Raw genomic sequence first — 8,728 nt, 5'->3', positions numbered from 1 at the left:
AAGTAAACGCTAAATAAATCCTGTTGAATGAAGAGAAGGAGGAGGAGGTAAAGGTCCAGGGCCCAGTACTTTGGAAGGAAAAGAAGTCCTCATTCTTTCGGCTAGAATCCTCCTTCCAAACTAGAATGAGACAATATCCTCATTTGATGAACCCTCAATGAATTCTTGGAATGTCATGACCTTTACCCCATCAGGAATTCAATTCATCACTAAAGACCAGCCGTTTTTGGTAAAAAAAAAAAAAAAAAAAATGGTGTGCTTGAGAGCAAACCGCAGATTTGTTTGGAAAGTCGGCAGTTTGCAGGCACGGATTTATTTAGCCAGATGGCATTTTGGACCCCCAGGGCACTTACCAGCCCACAGATATTTTGGTCACTTGACTTTTTGAGTCCTGGGAAGTCCACGGAATTGCTCAACCCCGCTGTAAAACTACAGGATTCCTGCAGACATCAGAGCCTGTCTCCGCCTTTGGACTTCCCAGGTCAGCATTACCTCAGAATGGTCCCTGGCGGGGTCACATATGAATGGCTTTTCAATCAATCACTCCATCAATCAATGAATGGTATTTATTGAATACTTACTAAGTGCAGAGTACTGTATTAAGCCCTTGAGAAAGTACAGTACTTTAAAGTTGTTAGGTGCCATCCTTGACCCCCATTATTATCCCGGCTAGACTACCGTGTCAGCCTTCTCTCTGACCTCCCTTCCTCCTCTCTCGCCCCGCTCCGGTCTATTCTTCACTCCGCCGCCCGGCTCATCTTCCCGCAGAAACGATCCGGGCCTGTCACTCCCCTTCTTAAACAACTCCAGTGGTTGCCTGTCGACCTCCGCTCCAAACAGAAACTCCTCACTCTAGGCTTCGAGGCTCTCCATCACCTTGCCCCTTCCTACCTCTCCTCCCTTCTCTCTTTCTACCGCCCACCCCGCAGGCTCCGCTCCTCCGCCGCCCACCTCCTCACCGTCCCCCGGTCTCGCCCGTCCCGCCGTCGACCCCCGGGCCGCGTCCTCCCGTGGTCCCAGAACGCCCTCCCTCCTCACCTCTGACAATCTAATTCTCTTCCCTTCTTCAAATCCCTACTTAAAGCTCACCTCCTCCAAGAGGCCTTCCCGGACTGAGCTCCTCTTCTCCCTCTACTCCCTCTACCGCCCCCCCTTCACCTCTCCGCAGCTTAACCCTCTTTCCCCCCCCCCTTTCCCTCTGCTCCTCCCCCTCTCCCTTCCCATCCCCTCGGCACCGTACTCGTCCGCTCGACTGTACATATTTTCATCACCCTATTTATTCTGTTAATGAGATGTACATCGCCTCGATTCTATTCAGTCGCCATTGTTTTTACGAGACGTTCTTCCCCTCGACTCTATTCATCGCCATCGTTCTCGTCTGTCCGTCTCCCCCGATCAGACCGTGAGCCCGTCAAAGGGCAGGGACCGTCTCTATCTGTTGCCGACTTGTTCGTTCCAAGCGCTTAGTACAGTGCTCTGCACATAGTAAGCGCTCAATAAATACTATCGAATGAATGAATGAATGAACCCCCAAAGGTTTTTATTCCCTCCTACTTAGACTGTGAGACCCATATGGGACAGGGACTGTTTCCAACCTGATTTTTTTGTATCTACCCCAGTGCTTAGTACAGTGCTTGACATGTAGTAAGCACTTTACAAGTACCAAAATTGTTATTAAGGAGCTGACCGTCCACAGAGGGAGACAGACATTAAAAATAAATGACAGATAGGGGAAATACTAGAGTATAAAGCTAAGTACATAAGTGCTGTGGAGCTGGGGTAGGTCTCAAAGTCCTTAAAGGAGAACACGGCCCAAGTGCACAGTTCATTCATTCATTCAGCTGTATTTATTGAGCACTTACTATGTGCAGAGCACTGTACTAAGTGCTTGGGGGAGTACAGTATAAAATAAACGGACACATTCCCCACCCACGATGAGCTTACATTCTCTGGGATAAGACAGACATCAACACAAATAAATAAATTACAGATAGTTGCCACAGAGAGGAGGGTGAGTTGGGGAAATGAGGGCTTAGTCAGGAAAGGTCTCTTGGAGGAGATTCATTCATTCATTTAATAGTATTTATTGAGCGCTTACTATGTGCAGAGCACTGTACTAAGCTCTTGGAATGTCCAATTCGGCAACAGATAGAGACAATCCCTGCCCATTGACGGGCTCACAGTCTAATCGGGGAAGAGGAGATGTGATTTTAGGAGGGTTTGAAGGTGGGGAGAGCCCCTCTCATCCCTCCGCATGTGAACGGCCCCCTTTCCTCCCTTGCCTGGAGTCCAGCTCTTGTCAATCGATCGACTGTATTTATTGACTGAGCACTGACTGTGTGCAGAGCACTGTACTAAGAGCTTTGGAGAGTACAGTAGAACAGAGTTTGTAGACACGTTCCCTGCCCCTAGCGAGTTTACAGTCTAGAGGATGAGCTTACAGCCTAGAGGATGAACTTGCAGTCTAGAGGATGAACTTAAAATCAAGAAGCCTCCATCTCCCCAATCTGGTGCCGGGCTGGCATTTGGATCTGGGTTCCCTTCTGCTTCCTATCCCCTCTTTCTCTGAGGCGTCTTGGGGACTTCTTAGCCCAGTTGGTCGTCCCTGGATCCGCTCCAACTTTTCTAATGCAAGAGTATACAGCCTCTCCCTGGGTGGCTGGAACCCCAGAGGAGAGAGGACTGTTTACACTCCAGGATCCATCCATAATTCCTCGATTTAAACATCTCAATAGTTCATCTGCCCCTTGGCAACAGCACCTTAAAAATTGCCTTCCAATCCAAGTCTTTTCTGGAGGATTTTTTTCTAAACCCTAAGGGCACGTTTGGGAACACTGAAGTGAGAAGGATTTCATTCATTCAATAGTATTTATTGAGCGCTTACTATGTGCAGAGCACTGTACTAAGCGCTTGGAATGTACAAATCGGCAACAGAGACGGTCCCTGCCGTTCGACGGGCTTACAGTCTAATCGGGGGAGACGGGCAGACGAGAACAATGGCAACAAATAGAGTCGACGGGAAGAACATCTCATTAAAACAATGGCAAATAAACAGAATCAGGGTGACGTACATCTCATTAAACAAAAAGGGTGATGAAGATATATACAGTTGGGCGGACGAGTACAGTGCTGAGGGGATGGGACGGGAGAGTAGGTGTTGAGCCTTCTCTGCTCTGATGCTCAAATATTCCCCAAATCTGGGCTCAATCCTCTCTGATGAGTCAGAGGCCTGCCAATAGCCAGCTGCTCCATCGCTCTAATGAGTGCAGGGTAGACCTGGTCTCCGATTCCAGCTCTCCCACTTTCCTGCTGTGTGACCTTGAGCAAGTCACTCGATTTCTCTGTGCCTTGGTTTCCTCAACTGTTAAATGGGGATTAAATGCCTCTTCTTCCTCCTCCTTAAGACGGGGAGCCCCGTATGGGACAGGGGCTGAAGGGACCTGAAGATTATCCTGGGTCTACCCTAGAGCTTAGCACTGTGTTTGGCACATTATAGCAGCTTAACTAATGCCACATTTATTCATTCATTCATTCAATAGTATTTATTGAGCGCTTACTATGTGCAGAGCACTGTGCTAAGCGCTTGGAATGGACAAATCGGTAACACATTTATCATCACCCCATGCTCTCCAAGAATTAAAAATGATAAAGGATGCCCAGACTCAGCTTCCCGCTGGAAGCCCCGAGGAGGGTGAAAGGGTGGGTGGAGGCAGTGTGGCCTAATGGCGAGAACACAGGCCTGCGAGTCCAGAGACCTGCATTTTAGTTCTGATTCCATCACCCAACTGCTATGTGACTGTGGGTTAGTCATTTAGCTTCTCTGTGCCTCAGTTTCCTTCTTCAAAAGCTGGGCATAAGATACCTGTTCCCCTTAGATTGTGAGAAAGTTTGATCTGCTTAATTTTTATCTACCCTGATGCTTAGTACAGTTCTTGACATAGGAGTAGGGCAGGGACCGTCTCTGTTACCGATCTGTACATTTCAAGCGCTTAGTACAGTGCTCTGCACATAGTAAGCGCTCAATAAATACTACTGAATGAATGAATGAGTAAACATTTAATAATGGTCATCGTTATTATTAATTGTCCAGAGGGCCAGGAGCCTAGAGTAGTTCCTAGTGCATGGGGGAAGGAGTGGGGTGGTAAGCACAACCCTCTGCTTCTTCCCCATCCCTCTCCCCAACCTCCATTAAAGTCATTCAGCTGATCATATCTACTGAGCTCTTACTGTGTTCAGAGCGCTGCACTGAGCGCTTAGGAGAGTACAATATAACAGTATAACAGAAACATTCCCTGTCCTCAACGACCTTACAGTCTGGAGGAGGGAGAAAAGGAACTAACAGGCGGTCAAGCTGTTGGAACATCAGGAGGGTCCAATCGATCAATCAATCAATCAATCAATCAATCAGTGGTATTTACCTCATCTGTAAAATGGGGATGAAGAGAGTGTGCCCATTGTGGGACAGAGACTGTGTCCAACTCCATTTGCTTGTATCCACCACAGTGCTTAGTACAGTGCCCGGCACTTAACAAATACCATCACTATCATTATCTTTGCAGTTCACTAGCTCACATTCTCCCAATCGATCAATCAATCAATCATTTATTGAGCTCTTACTTGAAGTGCGCAGAGCACTGTACTAAGCACTTGGGAGTACAATATAACACTATTGCAGATACATTCCCTGCCCAAAACGACCACTATAGCAGATACATTCCCTGCCCCAAACGATCTTACAGTAATTCATTTAATAGTATTTATTGAGCGCTTACTATGTGCAGAGCACTGTACTAACCCTTGGAATGTACAATTCGGCAACAGATAGAGACCATCCCTGCCCACTGATGGGCTTACAGTCTAATCGAATAATGTCGGTATTTGTTAAGCGCTTACTATGTGCCGATCACTGTTCTAAGCGCCGGGGTAGATACAGGGTCATCAGATTGTCCCACGTGAGGCTCACAGTCTTCATCCCCAGTTTCCAGATGAGGTCGCCGAGTCCCAGAGAAGTGAAGTGACTTGCCCACAGTCACGCAGCTGACAAGTGGCAGAGCCGGGATTCGAACCCATGACAGATAATAATATAAAGAAATAATGGTCATTCATTCATTCACCCGATCATATTTATTGAGCACTCACTGTGTACAAACCACCTGAGCGAGTATACATAAGCGCTGTGGGGCTATGTACAAAACCATCCTGGGAGTCAGAGAGAAGCAGCGTGGCTCAGTGGAAAGAGCGCGGGCTTGGGAGTCAGAGGTCATGGGTTCTAATCCCGGCTCTGCCTCTAGTCAGCTGTGTGACCTTGGGCAAGTCACTTAACTTCTCTGTGCCTCAGTTACCTCATCTGTCAAATGGGGATTAAAAAAACTGTGAGCCCCACGTGGGACAATCTGATCACCTGGTATCCCCCAGCGCTTAGAACAGTGCTTTGCACATAGTAAGCTCTTAACAAATATCACAATTATTATTATTATTAGAGAAGTCACAGGACCTGCTTCCATTTACAGTTTAAAAACAAGAGCCTCAGGGAGATTAAGTAACTTCCTCAGAGTCACTCCCAGGGCAGCATTCCTTCATTAAGGCCGAGACGAAGGGATCCATCTTTTAAACAACCCAATTAAAACAGGAGCAAATTTGATTTCCCTCTTCCTTAGACGCCTGTAATTTGGACCCCACCGGCCAAGGTCCCCTTCCCACCTTAGAAGCCTGTTCTTTTCCTCCCACCTTAGCCTCTCTCCCAACACCCCCTCGCCCTCACCCTGAAGAAACATTTGGCTAGTGCAGAAATTCTCTCTAAGCACTTTGAGTCCAGAGATGGTAGTGCCATGTTGTAAAGGCCAAAGATTTATGTGGTTGGATCAAAGGCCAGTGGATTATATAAATATCTTCCTCCGTCGGTATACACCAAGCTAAGCAGGCACCAGTTAGGCCAGCCATTTCTTAATACGATGTGTATACAACATGAGAAGAATCTGGGCTTCTCTGAGAAACATGAAACAGATCCCACCCTCCTTTCCCGCCCGGTTAAGGAATAATTTCCCCCAACTTCTGAAGGATTTCTACATCTCTGAAAAGGGGATTTGCATGGATCTTTAGTTGCGTTGGGAGGAGCTGTTTCAGTGTTGAGCAGAGAGGGAGTTCATTGGCCACCCAGGAGGCCTTTTGGGGAGAGGTGATATGCTATGGCCAGTTGCAGAGCTGAGAGAGGCATTTTGGGGTCAGCGCTGAGGCGATAAAGGGAAACTAGCTCCCTCCTTCTCCTCCTCCTTCTCCTCCTCCTTCTCCTCCTCCTTCTCCTCCTCCTTCTCCTCCTCCTTCTTCTCCTCCTCCTCCTCCTCCTTCTCCTCCTCCTCTCCTCCTTCTCCTCCTCCTCCTCCTCCTCCTCCTCCTCCTCCTCCTCCTCCTCCTCCTCCTCCTCCTTCCTCCTCCTCCTCTCCTCCTCCTCCTCCTCCTCCTCCTCCTCCTCCTCCCCTCCTCCTCCTCCTCCTCCTCCTCCTCCTCCTCCTCCTCCTCCTCTCCTCCTCCTCCTCCTCCTCCTCCTTCTCCTCCTCCTCCTTCTCCTCTTCCTCCTCCTGCTTCTTCTCCTCTCCCTCCTCCTCCTCTTCTCCTCCATCTCAGTAAGAGATTGTTGGCCAAGCCGCCTCTCTGCTGCAGCTTCCCCGTCTGTCAAATGGGTACCCAGCCCAGTGAGCAGATTGGAAGGTAGGAATGTTCTTTTCCCAGGTGGAAGTGTGCATGTTTGGAATATTTTGGTCTATTTAAAAGTGCGATTATTATAATTCTGAATACCAGACGTGAACCGGGAACAGGCTGTTCCATACTGAAGCCTGGGGGAAGAGCTTGGGCCTGGGAGTTAGTCTGTCACAGTCAACCCTATTTCTTGAGTGCTTACTGTGTGCAGAGCACTGTACTAAGCGCTCGGGAGAGTAGAATATAACAATAAACAGGCATTCCCTGCTCACAGTGAGCTTACAGTCTAGAGGGGGAGACAGACATTAGGGCCCGGGGTCTAATCCACCTCTTGCCTCCTGTGTGACCTTCGGCAAGTCACTTAGCTTCTCTCAATCAGTCATTCAATCGATCAATCACATTTATTGAATGCATACTGTGTGCAGGGCACTGTACTAAGTCCTTGGGAGAGTACAGCACAAAAATACAACAGATACATTCGCTGCCCACAGTGAGCGTACAGTCTAGAGAGGAAGACAGATATTCATATACTATAAATCAATAAATTACGGCTACGTACGTAAGGGCTTTGGGGCTGAGAGCAGGGGCGGTGAATAAAAGGAGAAAGTCAGAGCTACACAGAAGGGAATGGAAAAAAAGGAAATGAGGGCTTAGTCAGGGAAGGCCTCTTGGAGGAGACGGGCCTTGAATAAGGCCTTGAAGGTGGGGAGAATAACTGTCTAGAAGGTATGAAAAGGGAGGGTGAATGAAAAGATAGTTTGGTGGCAAAAGAGATGAAATCAAGGTACAGTGTCTTAGAGCTTAGTTTCCTCATTTGTAAAGTGGGGATAATATAGCTGATCAGTGAAAAGATCAGTGGTCTGGAAGTCAGAAGACCTGAGTTCTAATCCCAGTTTAGCCATTTAACCTGCTGTGTGACCTCGGGCAAGTCACTTAAGTCCCTGTGCCTCAGTTCCTTCGTCTGCAAAATGGAGACTCAAAACCTGTGCTCCCTTCTACTTAGAATGTGAGCCCCTTGTGGGATCTAATTATCTTGAATCTACCCCAGAGTTTAGTACAGTGGTTGGCACATAGTAAATACTTAACGAATACCATTCGATTATTATTTGACTGTGAGCCCCGTGTGGGACAGGGACTGAATCCGACCCGATTATCTTGTATCTATCTCTCTAGCTCTTAGTCTGGTGCTCAGTACATAGTCAGCCACTGGTATTTATTGAGCACTTACTAGGTGCAGAGCCCTGTCCTAAGCACTTGGGAGAGTACAGTACAATGATAGACACATTCCCGGCCCACACCGAGCCATGTTTAATGAGTACCACAGTTATTATTAGACGCTGAGCCCCGTGTGGGTCAGGGACTGAATCCGACCTGATTATCTTGTATCTATCCCAGCATTTAGCCTGGTGGTTGGTACATAGCACATGCTTAATGAGCAACACACTTGTTATTAGACACCGATCCCCAGGTGCGACAGGGACTGAATCTGACCTGATTATCTCCAGTCTATCCCAGCGCTTAGTCTGGCGGTTGGTACACAGCACGTGCTTAGTGGCTTAGTGGATACAACACGGGCCTGGGAGTCAGTGGCCCCGCCACTCGTCTGCTCTGTGACCTTGAGCAAGGAACTTAACTTCTCTGTGCCTCAATTAGCTCATCTGTAAAATGGGGATTCATTCGTTCTATCGGATCATTTATTGAATGCTTACTTTGTGCAGAGCACTGTACTGAGCGCTTGGAAAGTAAAATTCAGCAATGAAGAGAGACAATCCCTGCCCACAAGGGGCTCACCGTCTAGTAGGGGGGAGACAGGCATCAAAACAAGTAAACAGGCATCAATAGCATCAACATAAATAAATGGAATTATAGATATATATACATCATTAGTATAAATAAAAAGAATCATAAATATGTACATATATATACAACTACATATATGCACAAGGATTAAATGTGTGAGCCCCATGTGGGACAGGAATTGTGTCTAACCTGATTAACTTTTATCTCCCCCGGTGCTTAGAACAGTGCTTGGCAC

This window comes from Ornithorhynchus anatinus, chromosome 3 (genome assembly GCF_004115215.2).
Source record: "Ornithorhynchus anatinus isolate Pmale09 chromosome 3, mOrnAna1.pri.v4, whole genome shotgun sequence".
Taxonomy (NCBI): Eukaryota; Metazoa; Chordata; class Mammalia; order Monotremata; family Ornithorhynchidae; genus Ornithorhynchus; species Ornithorhynchus anatinus.
Note: the sequence above shows the minus strand (reverse complement) of the source record.